The sequence below is a fragment of the Lolium perenne genome, chromosome 7, assembly GCF_019359855.2.
Source record: "Lolium perenne isolate Kyuss_39 chromosome 7, Kyuss_2.0, whole genome shotgun sequence".
NCBI lineage: Eukaryota > Viridiplantae > Streptophyta > Magnoliopsida > Poales > Poaceae > Lolium > Lolium perenne.
In genome coordinates, this window is record NC_067250.2 from 39,561,940 (window position 1) to 39,584,080 (window position 22,141).

The window sequence follows — 22,141 nt, forward strand, 5'->3', positions numbered from 1 at the left end:
AAATTATGAGTCTTCATGAAGCAACAATGACCAAGAATTAGCTTTCCAGCCCGAAATAGGCTTGAAGCATTGTCGTCACGATCAAGTGGGGTGTTCTAGACAAAGGTATGGCCTTGATAGATTTTCCTTTTCTGGATATCAAGGTGCTTGTTGGTTGACTAGGATATAGTATAGATACGCGGACTATCAAGGTGGGATTTCCGTTGGGTAACTTGATCATATTGTCTTAGGTAGGTCAATCATTTGCATACTTTTCTTCCCCTTAGCTAGGTCACAGGATAGATAGGCGCACTATCAATCAAGAGGGGCTTTTTGTTGGGTAACTTGATCACATTGTTTTAGGTAACTTGATATGATGGACATTACCCAATATGTAAGTACTGTAACGTGATCAAGTCACAAAGTTCAACGTTACGATGTTTACGAAAACGTAGTGACCTAATCCTTGGACTGTGAGATCATATCTAATCACTGTCACCAGAGGCTGCTTTGATTGCACCAACCGGCATACCGTAATAGGGTGATCATAAAGGTGTAGTTGGGTATTCCGAAGGGATGGGTTGAGGCGTATATATCAATAGCAAGATTTTTTCATCTGGGTGATGAAAAGATACACTAGGCCAACTCGGTAAGATTACATGCATAAAGCTACGCAGTATGATTAGGTCATGGGCATGGAATCACACGGAATGAGTTGATTAGCCTTGTTGGTAACGAGATCGAACTAGGCATAATGATACTGACGATCATATCTCAGACAAGTGCAGGTATCGAAGTAAAAAAAGGAACGGGACTCAACGTAATTGTTGAAACGACGAACATATATATCTTCGTTGGATACATGAGAATCATTATGGTTCTCCAGACCCCTTGATGATTATTGATCGGAGGGGCATCTCAATCATGTCTTTGTTGTTCATGAACCGTAGGGTAACACACTTAAGGGTTCAACGAAACTAAATATAATTTTGGATTCTTCGAAAAATAGAAAGAGAAAGCCGAAAAGAGTTCCGAGAGTCCGAAGGGTGTTCGGATCGAGTTTTCTGGAGGTTTCTCGGATCATTGAAAATTAAATAATATGTATTGCATATTTAATTAAGTGCATTAATATTAAATACAATTATTTAATTAATAATAAAAGGCTGCACACCCTACATGGTCCTCACCCGAAAGGGAGGCCCATGGAGGGGAGTTGCCGGCCACCCCATGGGCCAAGGGGCAACCGGCTGGGCCTTGGTAGGTGGGTGGGGGGCCAAGGAGGCCGGCCGGCCACACCACCTCCTCCGCCATCTCCTTTTTTCCCACCTTGACAAGCCATGTGCCCTACCCACTCCCTTTCCCTATATATAGTGGACACGTGGAGGGAGGAAAATACACAATTAAAATAGAGAAATCTTTCTCTCTCTAGTTTTCTCTTCCGCGCGGTTCCTTGAAGAGCTGCACCGGGAGGGAGACAACCCTACCCAACACGCGAGAGCAATGCTTGGATCAGGATCCGAAAGATCTAGTTCTGAAACTCCACTCGAACGAAACTAGGAGCATCGTTGGACACCGTACGTGTGCGAAACCTCCGAGGTGCGGCACTTGCACACTAAATGTTGGATGAGGAGATCAAACATGACCCTGAGATCGGCGGCGAGTACGAATACAACAAATTCCTAGCGGAACGTTAATGGTATACGAGGGCACGTCGCCGAAACCATCTCCTTTACAACATTGCTCTTAGATAGATCATGCACAATCGGAGTACGCTAGTTAGATTTTTTATTTTCTGCTACAAACCTCTAGAGCCGTGTGCTTGTTTGTATCAAGTCTATGTGTTCAGTGTTGTTCATGGCTTTATCTATAAAGCCTAGGCTAAGGCCTTATGTTTAAAAGCATATGGAATAAGCATGAATTACTAGGTAGAGAGACATGTAAAGGTAGTTTTTTATATAACTCAATTACTATTCAACATTATTTTAGAATATTATTCTTAGAACTAGCTAACATGATTTTTACATGTGAGGTGACCACGTTTTCATATAACTTGTCAAGCATTAATTACTACGTTACAAACATTTTGTATGATTTTTTACTAGGTTTCAAAAATTATTTACTTACATCCATTTAGTATGAATTTTCACATGTCTATCAACGACGTAACTCTCGGCAGTGAGTCATGTAAATTCACGTTTTCATATAATTTTTTGGAGATTACTTCACTACCTTACAGCCATTTAGTATGAATTTTACATTTCTAGCAATTAATGCTAGGAAGTGAGTCATTTAAGTTACTTGTTCATAAATTATTTAACAACTTACAACTAATTAGTAGTATGATTTTTACATGTCTAGCAACTACGAAATTCTTGGAAGTGCCGCATTTAAAGTTACTATTTCATACTCCCTCCGTTCCTAGATATAGGGTGTATAGTTTTTGGCACAGAAATAAAGAAATGCATATTGAAAGCAAGTTACACGAGTTTTAGGCAAGATTACCCCTGAATTATTGCTTTGAGAAAATAGAGGAGTTTGCATGAGATAAGAAAATGCAATTGAATCCGTAAAAAATATATCTAAATGAGTGGTTCTACGCAATACATCTTATATTTTGAAGTTTTTTCTCGGAAAAACTATACACCTTATATCAAGAAACGGAGGAAGTATAAGTTTTCGATATTTTTTTTTTACTTCCTTACAACCATTTAGTATGAATTTGACATGTCTAACAGCTATGTAATTCTAGGAAGAGTGTATTTTAAAGCAAGACTTTTCCTCGTCTACAAACCAGTTATAGTGAGCTTTGCATTTCTAGTGACTGCGTAAATACTAGGTGGCGAGCCATGTAAAACCTAGACAAGATACCATGTAAAATATTGTTGTAAGAGTTTTCAACTCACATGTAAAACATAGTGTAAGTCATGTAAATTTTAGTTCTGTGGGTTTTTCTTTCAAAACATTGGTTTACTATATATATTCAGTAATATGAGATGTAAAAGAGATCCAACCTTATTTTTCGAACTTACATCTATGGGTTTTTACATGCGTATTTACTATTCTAAAATATTTAAATTTACTATGTGTGGGTTTTTACATACTCATTCACCATCTAAATTGGTTATAAATGTAGGGAACATGATACGAGGTGATTTTTCGACACCTCCTCCTCAAGACCGACAAACCCTCCTCGTGGACCAATGACACGAGCTTGGGCCAAAGCTATACACCAAGAGGTGAATTCGCTCCTTTCCACGTATGCATTTGATACCTCATTGGATGACATGCTACTTCATGCAAATACCCTGTGTTCAATCAGGTACATCGATCAAGACGCAAGCCATGGAGACCAAGCCAATGGAGAGGGAGCTGAAGATGGAGAAGATGGAGACCCAACGCTCCAGCCGGAATTCCGCCCCCTAGGACCGGAACTTCCGGCCAGATACCTCCCAGATGCCGTCCAGCGCCCAGGAAAGAGGATCCAGCTGGAACTTCCACCCCCAAGGACCGGAAGTTCTGCCCGCCGGAACTTCCGCTCAAGTTCCGCTCCAGTTCTGAAAACGCGCCAAAACGCTCCGGGATGTTACTGCAAGCAAATCGGTCGTTTTCGGAACTATACCGGAAGTTGGCTGGAAGTACCGCCCCGACCGGAACTTCCGCCCCTTAGGACTAGAACTTCCGCTCGGCCGGAACTTCCTCCCCCGGGGACCGGAACTTCCGCCTGCACGAACTTCAGCCCAAAACTGCACGTTTCAGCATGTAACTTATCCCTTCGTCCCACCAACTATAAATAGCCTTGTTGGCTCAAATCTGAGATTTAGACTTGTTGTGAGAATAGACTTGAGCTTTGCTCCTCCCTATGGAAAACCCTTCTAGATCCAAATCTATGAAGTTATCAAGACTCTTCTAAGGAATTGGTCTCTTCCATTCTAGGAATTCTAATGTTTGTGGATCTTTTGCTTCTTGCAATTCTATCAATTTGCACTCTTTTCCTCTTTGGAACTCTACCAAGTGCTTGCCAGTCTTTTGTGAGAGATTCTACTCCTTGTGGGTCTTTGCCTTGCAATTCTACTGGGTTGGTATATCGGGCCAACGAAGAACGACCGATTGTGTGTGTGTTGCGTTTGTATCTTCGATCCACCCCGCTTTCCACCCGTGTTCTTCGTGTTCTTCCACCTCCCCCATGAATCCCATCCAAATCCGTGAAGATCGGGCTTCCCCTAGGGCTTAGCCCTTATCAGAATATTCCATGAAAGATAGTGGATGCTCTAAAAAGGAAATTGAAAGGTGATATTCACCACTAGGGAACAACAAAAACCAGTGCATGGGGAGTAAATGACCCTCCCTGATGATAGAAAGAACATCAACAACGAGGTGTGGGCAACGGTTGTTGCAACCAAATAGCTTGCAGATCGGCCAAGTTATCATTTTTATTGTTCCATTCTACCGGATAAAAGTTTGTTGCTACAAATGGCTAAAGATTACATTCGATGTTATCTGAAATGAAGAAAGAAGATGGATTAGGGGTGTGGTGCAAGCTTCTTTTTTGTCATGATATCTCTGCGCAGTTACTTATGTGTTTTTTTTAAATGGAGGCAAAAACTTTGCCTCATCCATTAATTAAGAAGAAGGTGTCCGATTTTTAGGAAAAAACCGGGTGAAAACCTACAACAACCGGGCCAAGCCCAGACCAACAACACACCCACATAGACCACAAGGCGACACTCAAGTGCCGCGCCGAAAAGACATGGAACGACATTGAGAGGCACCCATCAACCAACTACGGATCGAGGATATGCAATAACCAAGGTGGTGAGGAAGTCGCAAACCTCTCTAGCGATGACAGCTCCAGCCACAGTTGGCAACAGCCCAGACTTAGTGACCCCATCACCAATAAGAACCACCTGTCTGCCGGACTCAGGCGAGGGAGAGACTGCAACGGGAGAGACTGCAACGTCAACAACAGCACACTTCTCAGGTACCTGACACGGTGCAGAAGCCGCATCCGATAACTCGTGCGAACCAAACCTCACTTCCTCAACGGGGGGAGGCATAAGCACACCACCACACAACTCCAGGAGTTCAGGCATGATCTGCATAACCGGAGCCTTGATTGCCAAGCACTCCATAGCACGAGGAGAGAAACAACCAAGAAGGCCCTCTCCACTTGTGCCCACTTTGCCAACATCAAGAGGAACCAAAGGATCGACGGGAGTCTGGGAGAGCCTACCCAACACAGCTTCCTCCCGCTCCAGAAAGCCTCCAACCTCTAGCATCCAGCCGTGCAAGGAAACAACAACCTCTTGAACAGGACGAACGACCTCCTGAAAGAACTCAGCTTGCTTCTCCATAGTGGATTGCATCTCTATCGAGGCCAAAGAGTGGACAGGAGCAGAAACAACTGACTCCCAGGACCGACGATGAGGCACATCGGACGGCAGCGAGACCTCAACCTGGGCCCAGTGCGGAGCCTTCGCTTGGCAGGGCGACGAAGCGACAAGGCCTGCCAACAAGCTGAGAGGACGCCAAGTGTTACGACAATCATGTGCTCGATGAACGTTCTCAAAGCATCGAGAGCACCTCAAGGGGTCACGGCAAATCGCAGAACAGTGACCAGGGGCTAGGCACCTGCAACATCTCTACCTTTGAGCCAAGCAGGAATAGGACGTCGAGCAACTGACGGGGATGGCAGAGCCGGGCGACGGGGCGCGCGTCGCGGCATCACTTCCTGCCATCCATCAAGCGCGCTCGCCACACACTCCATCTCCCTGCCATAAACCTTGTCAACGACAACATCATCATTGAAGAACTTGGGGGCCGGCAGGGTCTGAGGAACCAACTCCTCTTCGTCGTCCTCGTCGTCGTTGTCCGAAGCGGACACCCAAGAAGCAGGCCACGACGCAACAGCGACAGGCAGCGCCCCTGCACTTGCCTCGTCGTCAACAGTAGCAGACCGCGGCGACTGGGGTGCAAGCTCTTCCTCATCCTCCTCGACGTCAGCTGCATCGGAGGTTCCGAACCAGGACGCGACGGGGGCAGCAGGCGAAGATGCAGACGGTGCGTTGAGGGCCGCAGGTGCAGCCTGCACATGTCGGCCACCAACCTGGCAAACAAGGAGGCCCAACGGAGTCGAAGAAGACATCAGAGTCTGGGGGGCCAAGACCTCTTCTTGCTCATCGTCGACAGCAGGAGCGGAAGACCAAGACGGAGCTCCATGTGGCAGCGGTATCGGCTTGCCGGGCGGCAACGAGGCAGGCGCTACAGCAAGCACGGACGGCGACGGGGCAGTTGCAGCAGCTGGCACAGACGGGAGGGGCGGCGCGCGAGAGCACAGCTCGCTCGCCTGCCCAAGCATGGAGACAGCCGCACCCGAGACAACCAGCCCGCTATTCTCCTTGTGAAACCTCCCTGCAGGAGGCAGCCGTGACGAGCGTCGAGTGGGAGCTGCACCCAGCACGGCAGCAGGGGCGGCGAGGCCGGAGAGGCGGCCGTCGCGGCCACGGAGAGGCGAAACTCCAGGAGCGACCGCGGGAACAGCAAGCCAAGCCCCTACATGGCAGACGGAGGGAAGGGAAGAGGGCTTCGAGGGAATTCCGGATCTGGTCGCAGAGCTTGGAGAGGATGCCGGAGGAGGGAGATTACGCGGCCGGCGGCGACAGGTCAGCTCTCGTCTCCATGGTCGCGGGTCGCGCTTGGTCGTTCAGGGAAAATAGTGTATTGTAATGCTAGCTGTATTTTGTTGACGGATCAGTTACTTATGTGTAATACCTACCAGGTTATCACTAAAGGTCACGTGCTACAGTCTCAACTACTTCCTATGTGTAATCCTCATGTGTGTTGTATGTTGTGTTCACTAGTGGAGAAGAGGCCTTTGGTCCCAAGCTTTAGTCCCAGTGCTGAACCAAACCGGGACCAATGGGGGGCATTGGTCCCGGTTCGTTTGGCCCAGGACGACCCCACCCGCTGGAGCCTGTCCGGTAGTGGCCTTTGGTCCCAGTTTGTACTACAAACCGGGACTAAAGGGTCCACCGCAGGGCGCGGCAGGCCGTGTCAGTCGTGGGAAACCCTTTAGTCCCGGTTTGTAATACAAAGCGGGTCCAAAGGCCCCGCCTCTGGCTATATAACCTTGCCCCTGCCCAAGTGTGAGCCACACTTGGCCATTTTTTCACTTTCTTCACAAGAGGGGTGTATTGCTCTCCTCTCTTCTTCACATGCACAAGAGGTGTTCGATGAAATGCTTAAGAGGATTTGCCACTTGAGTTTACACAAATCAAGCCACACTTAACTTGCTTTTTTATTCTTCATCGAGGTTAACAACTTTATCCTTTTCATCTGCAATTGATAAAATGCATGTGTATATATACATCGTGATGTTCTGTAATGGTTTTGATCAGCTTAATTATATCATGCAGATGAATCGGCAATGGATGTACATTGACCGACGGTTTGACGAGTTCACTGCGGGCCTGGATAATTTTATGGCCGTGGCGGAGGCAAACAAACATGGTGGCTTCATGTATTGTCCATGTGTGGACTGCAAGAATACCGTAAATTACGCTCACTCGAGTCTCATTCACAGCCACCTTCTGCGATCCGGTTTCATGCCCAGTTACTATTGTTGGACCAAGCACGGAGAAAGAGGGGTTATGATGGAAGACAATGACGAAGAGGAAGAGGATGATGACGGTTATCCCAATTTCCCTGAATACGATGATACTGCAGAAGGCAATGAAGACAATGAAGTAGAAGATCAAGAGGCACCAGATGAGCTTGCTGATGATGATCTTGGCCGGGCCATTGCTGATGCAAGGAGAGAATGTGAAACTGAAAAGGAAAGGTTGGCCTTCGACAAGATGATAGAAGATCACAACAAATTGTTATACCCAACTTGCGAAGATGGCCATAAAAAGCTAGGCAGCACACTGGAATTGTTGCAATGGAAGGCAGAGAACGGTGTCACTGACTCAGGATTTGGAAAGTTGCTGACAATAATTAAGAGGAAGCTTCCAAGGGGTAACGAATTGCCCGCCAGTACGTACGAAGCAAAGAAGATTGTCTGCCCTCTAGGATTAGATGTGCAAAAGATACATGCATGCATTAATGACTACATCCTCTACCGCGATGAGTACGAGAATTTGGATGCATGTCCGGTGTGCACTACATTGCGGTATAAGATCAGACGAGATGACCCTGGTGATGTTGAGGGCGAGCGCCCCAGGAAGAGGGTTCCTTCCAAGGTTATGTGGTATGCTCCTATAATACCACGGCTGAAACGCTTGTTTAGAAATAAAGAGCATGCTAGGTTGTTGCGATGGCACAAAGAAGACCGTAAGAAAGACGTGATGTTGAGGCACCCTGCTGATGGCTCCCAATGGAGAAAAATCGATAGAGAGTTCCCAAACTTTGCACAGGATGCAAGGAACTTACGGTTTGGTCTAAGTACAGATGGCATGAATCCTTTTGGAGAGCAGAGCTACAGCCATAGCACCTGGCCTGTGACTCTTTATATATATAACCTTCCTCCTTGGTTGTGCATGAAGCGGAAGTTCATTATGATGCCAGTGCTCATACAAGGCCCGAAGCAACCCGGGGACGACATTGAAGTGTACCTGAAGCCATTAGTTGAAGAACTTCTACAGCTGTGGTCTCTAGCAGGTGTACGTGTGTGGGACGAGCACAAGCAGGAGGAATTTGACCTAAGAGCGCTGCTTTTCGTAACCATCAATGACTGGCCTGCTCTTGGTAACATTTCAGGACAGTCAAACAAGGGATACAATGCATGCACGCACTGTTTACATGAGCTCGAAGGTGATTATTTGGAAAAATGTAAGAAGGTCGTGTACCTGGGGCATCGTCGATTTCTTAGGCTTACCCATCCCGTAAGAAAGAAAGGCAAGCATTACAACGGTGAGGCTGATCACCGGAGGAAGCCTCTCCATCGTGATGGTGTTGATATATTTGGTATGGTCAAGGATCTAGATGTAATATTTGGAAAGGGTGCTAGCGGACGGTGCATTCCGAATGACGATGCCGGACATGCGCCCATGTGGAAGAAGAAATCTATATTTTGGGATCTACCCTATTGGGAAGTCTTAGAGGTCCGCTCTTCAATCGATGTGATGCACGTGACGAAGAATCTTTGCGTGAACCTGCTAGGCTTTCTGGGCGTGTACGGGAAGACAAAAGATACACCGAAGCACGGGAGGACCAGCAACGTAGGAAAGACCCCAAAAAGCTGCATGAGAGAGTTAAAGGACGTCATTACTCCAGCTACGCTCTTACAAAAGCGAGAGAAGGAAATATTTTTGAATGTCTGAGCAGTATCAAGGTCCCGTCTGGCTTCTCCTCCAATATAAAGGGAATAATAAATATGGAGAAGAAAACATTCCAGAACCTGAAGTCTCATGACTGTCACGTGATAATGACACAGTTGCTTCCGATTGCATTGAGAGGGCTTCTACCGGAAAATGTTCGACTGCCCATTGTGAAGCTATGTGCATTCCTCAATGCAATTTCTCAGAAGGTAATAAATCCAGAAATTCTACCGAGGTTGCAGAATGATGTGGTCCAATGTCTCGTTAGTTTTGAGCTGGTGTTCCCACCATCCTTCTTCAATATTATGACACATCTCCTCGTTCACCTGGTCGATGAGATTTGCATTCTCGGTCCTGTGTTTCTACACAATATGTTCCCCTTCAAGAGGTTCATGGGAGTCTTAAAGAAATATGTTCATAACCGTGCTAGGCCAGAAGGAAGCATCTCCAAGGGCTATGGAACAGAGGAGGTCATTGAATTCTGTGTTGACTTTATTCCTGACCTTAAGCCGATTGGTGTTCCTGAATCGCGGCATGAAGGGAGACTAAGTGGAAAAGGCACGCTAGGAAGGAAATCAATGATATGTAGGGACGGGATTTCTTTGACTCAAGCACACTACACAGTTCTACAAAGTTCCACCTTGGTGGCTCCGTATATCGGTGACCCGCAGAACTTTCTACGCTCCCCGAGAACCAGGGCGTCGAACGATTGGATTAGACGTGAACACATGTCGACTTTTGGCGGTTGGTTGCAAAAACATCTCCTGAATAACAAAGATATTGAAGATCAGTTGTACTTGCTGGCCCAGACACCATCTTCGACTGTAGTGACTTTCCAAGGGTACGAGATAAATGGGAATACATTTTACACGATCGCCCAAGATAAAAGAGCACCAACCAAAACAGTGGTGTCCGGTTTGATGCAATAATGAATGAAGGCCCAAATGACACATATTATGGTTACATAGAGGATATATGGGAACTTGACTATGGACCTTCTTTTAAGGTCCCTTTGTTTAGGTGCAAATGGGTCAACAAAACAGGAGGCGGGGTTCAGGTAGACAAGTTGTATGGAATGACAACAGTGGATCTCAACAATCTTGGGTATAGAGATGAACCATTCGTCCTAGCCAAGGATGTGGCCCAGGTTTTCTATGTGAAGGATATGTCTACCAAACCAAGAAAAAGGAAACATAAGGAAACAAATACATCAAACGATGAGCCAAAGCGCCACATAGTTCTTTCTGGAAAAAGAAACATCGTGGGAGTGGAGGACAAGACAGACATGTCAGAAGATTATAATCAGTTTGATGAAATTCCACCCTTCAGAGTGAACATTGATCCAAGCATCAAGTTAAATGATGAAGATGCTCCATGGTTACGGCCGAAGAAGATTAAATGATGAAGATGCTCCATCATCAAGTTAATTGAAGAATGTTCATGGCATAAATGAGTATCTCAACATGGCAATCAATTTCCCATTTATTTTTGTGTAACCATGTAACTGTATGTAAGATATTAAAAGTGGAGATGCGCCACGGGAGATTTCCCAACCCTTTCCCCAACAAACATAGATGATATGTAGACGTTCGGGGCCTTGTCGGAAAAAATTCCAAGGCGCAGTTTCTGAAGATGCCGTAGGGCGTGTGCACCAACGACATCTTCGAGAAACTGCGCCACGGGAGATTTCCCAACCCTTTCCCCAACACTGTTAGATGAGATGTAGTCGTTCAGGGGCTTGCAGGAAAAAATTCCAAGGCGCAGTTTCTGAAGATGCCGTCGGGCGTGTGCACCAACGACATCTTCGAGAAACTGCGCCACGGGAGATTTCCCAACCCTTTCCCCAACACTGTTAGATGAAATGTAGTCGTTTAGGGGCTTGCAGGGAAAAATTCCGAGGAGCAGCTTCCGAAGATGTCGTAGGGTGTGTGCACCAACGACATCTTCGAGAAGCTGCGCCACGGGAGATTTCCCAACCCTTCCCTTCATCCATGGGAATGAAACTCTGCTTGGCTTGTTGATCTGCTTGGCAAGGCGTATCGATGCTCCTTTTATAGGCACGGCACCTCTTCTACTTTGTCTTGTTCCTTCGACAGGGCGTCGTGCGCTACATGCTTTATCTCATCGAGCAGTGCGTCCACCCATGCGTTCTTATCCTGCCGACATCTTTAGTCCCGGTTGTACCCACCAGCCGGGACTAAAGGTTACCCACACGTCCTTATCCCACCGACAGTTTTGTTAGATGACACAAAAAAGGATCTTTAGTCCCGGTTGTACCCACCAGCCGGGACTAAAGGTTACCCACACGTCCTTATCCCACCGACAGTTTTGTTAGATGACACAAAAAAGGATCTTTAGTCCCGGTTGTACCCACCAGCCGGGACTAAAGGTTACCCACACGTCCTTATCCCACCGACAGTTTTGGGCGCCACTGCATTCCCGCCTATTTTTCTTCCCGCGCTTTCCACTGCTTCCCGTCTCCGTCCTTCCGCCATTTTTTCACTACATATATGTTGGCTTGGCCTCCATTTACATATCACATCTAGACTCATATCTGCAAACCTCATCACCAGGTCACATGGCTTCCATCGTATCTCTAACCCTCTGGGAGGCGGAGGCGCTTTGCACGTCGAACTACCCCTGCCCGCCGGGCTACCGCGTCCCTACCGGCTGGTTGCTGAGCGTCGGAGGCGTACCGGTCCCTCCTGTCCCTCTAGGTGTGGCGCGCGAGATGGCCATCACGAACCACTACTACTTCGAGCTCACGCCAGAGCAGCGGAGGAATCCCCAGTGGCATCCCGACTACAGGCCGACTTGGGAAAACTTCTTCATCAATCGGCGTGAGAGGGCGCTCGCCAGGCACGAGGAGGGCGGCCCGCCTCCTTCGAACTTCAACGAGGCCGGCCGTCGGCTGTGGTGGCGCGACCGGACTCTCCAGGGCGTCATGGCCCACCATGGCCCCCGCCTGCGCTACCCTCAGTCCCAGCCCACGCGTGCTCTCCCGCCGAGGTTTGACTACCGCGACCCCGATGCCAGCGACGATGATGACGGCGACTACGACGACTACAATGGCGAGTACTATAGGGCTAGGCACGAGTATGACTGAATGACTCGAACAGTCGAATCTGGCCATGTATCTTAATTAATTTTCAGTTGAGCTAGGCACGAGTACTATAGGGCTAGGCATGAGTACTATCTGGCCATGTATCTTAATTAATTTTCAGTTGAGCTAGGCATGAGTACTATAGGGCTAGGCACGAGTACTATCTGGCCATGTATCTTAATTAATTTTCAGTTGAGCTCTGTACTTTAATTCCACATGTAATCTGGCGGGAAACTTTTCTCATCATCAGCGTCTGCCACAACGACTTTATTTAAAATACAATTAAAATAGATAATCAACTAGTCTAGTCGATCTACTCGTCGTCGGAGGTTGTCTCGGTCCAAATGTCGTCCCACCGAGGGTCGTTGTCGGCCCAAGTTGTATTCGGGTTGTCGAGCTCGAACACGGCGACGGCCCGGCGGTGGCGGCGACGGTCCTCGTCGTCGACGAGGCACGGCGTCGGCGCGAGGAACTCCGCCTCCTCTAGCGATTCGACGTCTGGGAAGTTCATGTCGCACCGTGGCCGCCGAAATCGCCATGCGGCCGCGTCGTAAGCGCGCGCCGCCAGCTCCGGGGTGTTGTACGTGCCGAGGGTGAGCCGGAAGCCACCGGCGCGCATCTCGGCGTAGAACCTACCGTTCGGACGCGCTCGGACGCCACGGAAGCCGGACGAGCCGCGACGGCGCGGCGGCATCCCGGCGACGAATGAACGGAGGCGACGGCGACGTGTGGTTCCGCGCGCACGCGGTGCTTTATAGCATACCGACGCGGCAAGTTTGGCGACAGGTGGCGCGGGGAAGTGGCGGGGCGTGGCACGTGGAAGCGGCGGCGATAGGTGGCGCGGGGAAGCAGCGGGGCGTGGCACGTGGAAGCGGCGGCGACAGGTGGCGCGGGGAAGCGGCAGGGCGTGGCACGTGGAAGCGGGATCTACACGTCGCACGGCGGTGGCGGCGGGGCGAGGCACGTGGAAGCGGCGGCGACACGTGGCACGGGGAAGGGACACGTGTGGCGGTGGCGGTGGTGGCCAGTACATGGCGGTGGCGGTGGTGGGCAGTACACGGTGGTGGCCCGTACATGGCGGTGACGGTGGTGGCCAGGCGGTGGCGGTGGCGACGGTGGCCTGTACATGGCGGTGGCGGTGGTGAGTGATACGTCTCCAACGTATCGATAATTTCTTATGTTCCATGCCACATTATTGATGTTATCTACATGTTTTATGCACACTTTATGTCATATTCGTGCATTTTCTGGAACTAACCTATTAACAAGATGCCGAAGTGTCAGTTGCTGTTTTCTGCTGTTTTTGGTTTCAGAAATCCTAGTAACGAAATATTCTCGGAATTGGACGAAATCAACGCCCAGGGTCCTATTTTGCCACGAAGCTTCCAGAAGTCCGAAGAGGAGACGAAGTGGGGCCACGAGGTGGCCACACCCTAGGGCGGCGCGGCCCCCCCTTGGACGCGCGGCCCTATGGTGTGGGCCCCTCGTGCCGCCTCTTGACCTACCCTTCCGCCTACTTAAAGCCTCCGTCGCGAAACCCCCAGTACCGAGAGCCACGATACGGAAAACCTTACTGAGACGCCGCCGACGCCGATCCCATCTCGGGGGATCCAGGAGATCGCCTCCGGCACCCTGCCGGAGAGTGGATTCATCTCCCGGAGGACTCTACGCCGCCATGGTCGCCTCCGGAGTGATGTGTGAGTAGTCTACCCCTGGACTATGGGTCCATAGCAGTAGCTAGATGGTTGTCTTCTCCCCATTGTGCTTCATTGTCGGATCTTGTGAGCTGCCTAACATGATCAAGATCATCTATCTGTAATTCTATATGTTGCGTTTGTTGGGATCCGATGAATAGAGAATACTTGTTATGTTGATTATCAAAGTTATGTCTATGTGTTGTTTATGATCTTGCATGCTCTCCGTTACTAGTAGATGCTCTGGCCAAGTAGATGCTTGTAACTCCAAGAGGGAGTATTTATGCTCGATAGTGGGTTCATGCCTCCATTGATATCTGGGACAGTGACAGAAAGTTCTAAGGTTGTGGATGTGCTGTTGCCACCAGGGATAAAACATTGGTGCTATGTTCAAGGATGTAGTTACTGATTACATTACGCGCAATACTTAATGCAATTGTCTGTTGTTAGCAACTTAATACTGGAGGGGGTTCGGATGATAACCTGAAGGTGGACTTTTTTGGCATAGATGCATGCTGGATGGCGGTCTATGTACTTTGTCGTAATGCCCAATTAAATCTCACTATACTCATCATAATATGTATGTGCATGGTCATGCCCTCTTTATTTGTCAATTGCCCAACTGTAATTTGTTCACCCAACATGCTGTTTATCTTATGGGAGAGACACCTCTAGTGAACTGTGGACCCCGGTCCAATTCTCTATCTTGAAATACAATCTCTTGCAATACTTGTTCTCTTGTTTTTACGCAAACAATCATCTTCCACACAATACGGTTAATCCTTTGTTACAGCAAGCCGGTGAGATTGACAACCTCACTGTTTCGTTGGGGCAAAGTACTTTGGTTGTGTTGTGCAGGTTCCACGTTGGCGCCGGAATCCCTGGTGTTGCGCCGCACTACATCCCGCCGCCATCAACCTTCAACGTGCTTCTTGGCTCCTCCTGGTTCGATAAACCTTGGTTTCTTTCTGAGGGAAAACTTGCTGCTGTGCGCATCATACCTTCCTCTTGGGGTTCCCAACGAACGTGTGAGTTACACGCCATCAAGCTCTTTTTCTGTCGCCGTTGCCGGGGATCGAAGAAAAGTTACACCACAAAGATTTCTATCTCCCACGTCAACTGCACGCCAGCAGCTCTTTTTCTGGCGCCGTTGCCGGGGAGATCAAGACACGCTGCAAGGGGAGTCTCCACTTCCCAATCTCTTTACTTTTTTTTTGTCTTGCTTAGTTTTATTTACTACTTTGTTTGCTGCACTAAATCAAAATACAAAAAAATTAGTTGCTAGTTTTACTTTATTTGCTATCTTGTTTGCTATATCAAAAACACAAAAAAATTAGTTACTTGCATTTACTTTATCTAGTTTGCTTTATTTACTGTCTTGCACTCTATATTAAAAATACAAAAAAATTAGTTACTTTTGTTACCATGTCTAGCTCTGAACCTGTTACTTCTTCGCCTGAAGAATTAGTCTTCACTTTTAAACAAGGGGATGAGGAGAGTTTTAAGGATGCTTGGTCTAGAATTTTTACTTCTTATCGTAAAACTGAACCTCAAATGACTCTAAGTTTGCTCCTTAGTAATTTTTATTTTGGTCTTATGATTCGCTATAGGTATGCTTTGGATACTTTAGTGGGAGGAGATTTCCTTCATTGCAATGGGGATCAAGCTTTTAATGCCATAAAGAAGTTGGTTGCATCACATGATTCAGCTAATAACTTTGATTCAGCCCTCACTAGCATTTATAATAGATTAAACAATCTCGAGATAAGTACATCTCGCTTGGATGATAACTATTGCCATGTTCGTAATCATCTTGAACAAGTTTTAGTGAACTCTAAACTTTCATTGTGGGATCCTACTGTTAAAATTGTTATCGGTGATCGAACTCTTCGTGCCAACTGTGATATTATGTCTGAATTTTGCCTTATACCTGAGAGCATTTATAAATCTTTGAAACTTTGGGGAATCGATGAAGGAGGAGAAGAAATAACTCTCATTGATAACTCTGTTATAATTCCTAAGGGAATAGCCGCAGGTGTGCATACAACCATTCTTGGAAGAACAATATCCATTGATTATCTTGTTATTGAATGCGTAGGGACAGGAAAAATCACACTCGGAAGATCCCTGCTGAAACTATTGGGAGCAGTCATTGATGTGGGAGAAGGCACCCTGGAATTCACCTCTACACCGGGAGGAAATCATATATTTCCTAAATCAAAGGGAAAGAAAAACAATAAGAAAGGTAAGGGTAAAGCCCAAGGTAAGGTTGACACACCATCTCTTGATAATACTTGATACACACTTTCTGCGCCTGGCTGAAAGGCGTTAAAGAAAAGCGCTTATGGGAGACAACCCATGTTTTTACCTACAGTACTTTGTTTTTATTTTGTGTCTTGGAAGTTGTTTACTACTGTAGCAACCTCTCCTTATCTTAGTTTAGTGTTTTGTTGTGCCAAGTAAAGTCGTTGATAGAAAAGTTCATACTAGATTTGGATTACTGCGCAGAAACAGATTTCTTTGCTGTCACGAATCTGGGCTGTTTTCTCTGTAGGTAACTCAGAAAATTATTCCAATTTACGTGAGTGATCCTCAGATATGTACGCAACTTTCATTCAATTTGAGCATTTTCATTTGAGCAAGTATGGTGCCTCGATAAAATTCGTCAATACGAACTGTTCTGTTTTGACAGATTCTGCCTTTTATTTCGCATTGCCTCTTTTGCTATGTTGGATGAATTTCTTTGATCCATTAATGTCCAGTAGCTTTATGCAATGTACAGAAGTGTTAAGAATGATTGTGTCACCTCTGAACATGTTAAATTTTATTGTCGCTAACCCTCTAATGAGTTGTTCTAAGTTTGGTGTGGAGGAAGTTTTCAAGGATCAAGAGAGGAGTATGATGCAACATGATCAAGGAGAGTGAAAGCTCTAAGCTTGGGGATGCCCCGGTGGTTCACCCCTGCATATATTAAGAAGACTCAAGCGTCTAAGCTTGGGGATGCCCAAGGCATCCCCTTCTTCATCGACAACATTATCAGGTTCCTCCCCTGAAACTATATTTTTATTCCATCACATCTTATGTGCTTTGCTTGGAGCGTCGGTTTGTTTTTGTTTTTTGTTTTGTTTGAATAAAATGGATCCTAGCATTCACTTTATGGGAGAGAGACACGCTCCGCTGTAGCATATGGACAAGTATGTCCTTAGGCTCTACTCATAGTATTCATGGCGAAGTTTCTTCTTCGTTAAATTGTTATATGGTTGGAATTGGAAAATGATACATGTAGTAATTGCTATAAATGTCTTGGGTAATGTGATACTTGGCAATTGTTGTGCTCATGATTAAGCTCTTGCATCATATGCTTTGCACCCATTAATGAAGAAATACATAGAGCATGCTAAAATTTGGTTTGCATATTTGGTTTCTCTAAGGTCTAGATAATTTCTAGTATTGAGTTTGAACAACAAGGAAGACGGTGTAGAGTCTTATAATGTTTTCAATATGTCTTTTATGTGAGTTTTGCTGCACCGGTTCATCCTTGTGTTTGTTTCAAATAAGCCTTGCTAGCCTAAACCTTGTATCGAGAGGGATTACTTCTCATGCATCCAAAATACTTGAGCCAACCACTATGCCATTTGTGTCCACCATACCTACCTACTACATGGTATTTTCCGCCATTCCAAAGTAAATTGCTTGAGTGCTACCTTTAAAATTCCATCATTCACCTTTGCAATATATAGCTCATGGGACAAATAGCTTAAAAACTATTGTGGTATTGAATATGTAATTATGCACTTTATCTCTTATTAAGTTGCTTGTTGTGCGATAACCATGTTCACTGGGGACGCCATCAACTACTCTTTGTTGAATTTCATGTGAGTTGCTATGCATGTTCGTCTTGTCTGAAGTAAGAGAGATCTACCACCTTATGGTTAAGCATGCATATTGTTAGAGAAGAACATTGGGCCGCTAACTAAAGCCATGATCCATGGTGGAAGTTTCAGTTTTGGACATATATCTTCAATCTCATATGAGAAAATTATTAATTGTTGTTACATGCTTATGCATAAAAGAGGAGTCCATTATCTGTTGTCTATGTTGTCCCGGTATGGATGTCTAAGTTGAGAATAATCAATAGCGAGAAATCCAATGCGAGCTTTCTCCTTAGACCTTTGTACAGGCGGCGTAGAGGTACCCCTTTGTGACACTTGGTTAAAACATGTGCATTGTGATGATCCGGTAGTCCAAGCTAATTAGGACAAGGTGCTGGCACTATTAGTATACTATGCATGAGGCTTGCAACTTGTAAGATATAATTTACATGATACATATGCTTTATTACTACCGTTGACAAAATTGTTTCATGTTTTCAAAATCAAAGCTCTAGCACAAATATAGCAATCGATGCTTTTCCTCTATGGAGGACCATTCTTTTACTTTCAATGTTGAGTCAGTTCACCTATTTCTCTCCACCTCAAGAAGCAAACACTTGTGTGAACTGTGCATTGATTCCTACATACTTGCTTATTGCACTTATTATATTACTCTATGTTGACAATATCCATGAGATATACATGTTATGAGTTGAAAGCAACCGCTGAAACTTAATCTTCCTTTGTGTTGCTTCAATGCTTTTACTATGAATTATTGCTTTATGAGTTAACTCTTATGCAAGACTTATTGATGCTTGTCTTGAAGTACTATTCATGAAAAGTCTTTGCTTTATGATTCACTTGTTTACTCATGTCATATACATTGTTTTGATCGCTGCATTCACTACATATGCTTTACAAATAGTATGATCAAGGTTATGATGGCATGTCACTCCAGAAATTATCTTTGTTATCGTTTTACCTTCTCGGGACGAGCAGAACTAAGCTTGGGGATGCTGATACGTCTCCAACGTATCGATAATTTCTTATGTTCCATGCCACATTATTGATGTTATCTACATGTTTTATGCACACTTTATGTCATATTCGTGCATTTTCTGGAACTAACCTATTAACAAGATGCCGAAGTGCCGATTCTTGTTTTCTGCTGTTTTTGGTTTCAGAAATCCTAGTAACGAAATATTCTCGGAATTGGACGAAATCAACGCCCAGGGTCCTATTTTGCCACGAAGCTTCCAGAAGTCCGAAGAGGAGACGAAGTGGGGCCACGAGGTGGCCACACCCTAGGGCGGCGCGGCCCCCCCTTGGCCGCGCGGCCCTGTTGTGTGGGCCCCTCGTGCCGCCTCCTGACCTACCCTTCCGCCTACTTAAAGCCTCCGTCGCGAAACCCCCAGTACCGAGAGCCACGATACGGAAAACCTTACTGAGATGCCGCCGCCGCCGATCCCATCTCGGGGGATCCAGGAGATCGCCTCCGGCACCCTGCCGGAGAGGGGATTCATCTCCCGGAGGACTCTACGCCGCCATGGTCGCCTCCGGAGTGATGTGTGAGTAGTCTACCCCTGGACTATGGGTCCATAGCAGTAGCTAGATGGTTGTCTTCTCCCCATTGTGCTTCATTGTCGGATCTTGTGAGCTGCCTAACATGATCAAGATCATCTATCTGTAATTCTATATGTTGCGTTTGTTGGGATCCGATGAATAGAGAATACTTGTTATGTTGATTATCAAAGTTATGTCTATGTGTTGTTTATGATCTTGCATGCTCTCCGTTACTAGTAGATGCTCTGGCCAAGTAGATGCTTGTAACTCCAAGAGGGAGTATTTATGCTCGATAGTGGGTTCATGCCTCCATTGATATCTCTGGGACGTGATGAGAAAAGTTCTAAAGTTGTGGATGTGCTGTTGCCACTAGGGATAAAACATTGGTGCTATGTTCAAGGATGTAGTTACTGATTACATTACGCGCAATACTTAATGCAATTGTCTGTTGTTAGCAACTTAATACTGGAGGGGGTTCGGATGATAACCTGAAGGTGGACTTTTTAGGCATAGATGCATGCTGGATGGCGGTCTATGTACTTTGTCGTAATGCCCAATTAAATCTCACTATACTCATCATAATATGTATGTGCATGGTCATGCCCTCTTTATTTGTCAATTGCCCAACTGTAATTTGTTCACCCAACATGCTGTTTATCTTATGGGAGAGACACCTCTAGTGAACTGTGGACCCCGGTCCAATTCTCTATACTGAAATACAATCTACTGCAATACTGTTCTACTGTTTTCTGCAAACAATCATCTTCCACACAATACGGTTAATCCTTTGTTACAGCAAGCCGGTGAGATTGACAACCTCACTGTTTCGTTGGGGCAAAGTACTTTGGTTGTGTTGTGCAGGTTCCACGTTGGCGCCGGAATCCCTGGTGTTGCGCCGCACTACATCCCGCCGCCATCAACCTTCAACGTGCTTCTTGGCTCCTCCTGGTTCGATAAACCTTGGTTTCTTTCTGAGGGAAAACTTGCTGCTGTGCGCATCATACCTTCCTCTTGGGGTTCCCAACGAACGTGTGAGTTACACGCCATCAGTGGGCAGTACACGGCGGTGGCCCGTACATGGCGGTGACGGTGGTGGCCAGGCGGTGGCGGTGGCGACGGTGGCCAGTACACGGCGGTGGCGATGGTGGCCAGTACACGGCGGTGGCGACGGTGGCCTGTACATGGCGGTGGCGGTGGTGGGCAGTACACGGCGGTGGCCCGTACATGGTGGTGACGGTGGTGGCCAGGCGGTGGCGGTGGCGACGGTGGCCAGTACACGGCGGTGGCGACGGTGGCCTGTACATGCATGGCGGTGGCGGCGGTGGACACGTGTGGCAGTGCGGTGGCTTTTTTTTCATTTGAAATAAGGCGGGAATGAAACTTTTTTTAAAAAGTGGCCTTTGGACCCGGTTTGTAATACAAACCGGGACTAAAGGCCTTTTTTGCGCGCGCAGCGAAAACGCAGCAAAAAAGACCTTTAGTCCCGGTTTGTATTACAAACCGGGACCAAAGGGGGGCCTTTGGTCCCGGTTTGTAACACGAACCGGTACCAACGGGGGGGGGGGTATAAGTGCAACCGCTTCGTCTCCGCGGAGATCAATCCCGCGGAGACGAAGCCGCAGACGCACAGACCGCGCCGCCAGGCTGCTGCTCTGCCGCGCGCCATCGCCGCCGCCGCCGCCGCGCGCCATCGCCGCCCTCCCATGCGCCACCGCCTCCGCCACCGCGCCCGCCGTCGCTGTCGCCACCGCGCTCGCGCCCGCGCCCGCGCCGCCGTCGCGCCGTCCAACCGCCTCCGTCTCCGCCACCGCGCGCCCGCCGTCGTCGTCGCGCTGCTGCGCCCGCCCACCGCTGCCGCCCGCGACCGCCTCCTCGCCGTCCGCCGCGCCCCCGGCCGCCACCTCCGCCGGTAAGCACCGGCCGCCGGCGCCTCCCCTTCTCCTTTTTTTTGCATTTTAGATTAGTTAGTTTGTTAGTGTTAGTTAAAAAGTTAGTGTTAAAATTACATTAGTTAGTTTGTTAGTGTTAGTGTTAGATAAAAAATTAGTTAATTAGTTTGTTAGTGTTAGTGTTAGATAAAAAATTAGTGTTAGTGTTAGATAAAAAATTAGTTAGTTTGTTAGTGTTAGTGTTAGTGAAAAAGTTAGTGTTAGATAAAAAAATTAGTTAGTTTGTTAGTGTTAGTGTTAGTGTTAGTTTGTTAGTGTTAGTGTTAGTTTGTTTGTTAGTGAAAAAATTAGTTTGTTAGTGTTAGTGTTAGATAAAAAATTAGTTAGTTTGTTAGTGTTAGTGTTAGTGAAAAAGTTAGTGTTAGTGTTAGTGAAAAAGTTAGTGTTAGTGTTAGTGAAAAAGTTAGTGTTAGTGTTAGTGTTAGTGAAAAATTAGTTAGTTAGTGTTAGTGTTAGTTAGTAAGTATGTAGTGCCACCGCGCCCCCGGCCCAAAATAAAGTATGTAGTGCCGGCGCCCCCCAAACGGTAGTGCCGGCGCCGACTAAGTAGTGAATTTATTTTTTAATTTATGTTAACGTTGGTACATATATATATGATTTGTTTTCGTAGCTACGATGCCGCGACAGCCGCCGCGCCGTGGTCTGACTCTTCTAGAGGAGATGGAGC

The 22,141-nt window shown here is 46.8% G+C and overlaps 1 pseudogene; it reads left to right on the plus strand.

Moving 5' to 3' along the window:
- The window catches only part of LOC127316113 (uncharacterized), an 800,711-nt pseudogene that overhangs the window by 182,877 nt on the left and 595,693 nt on the right, over nucleotides 1-22,141 (plus strand).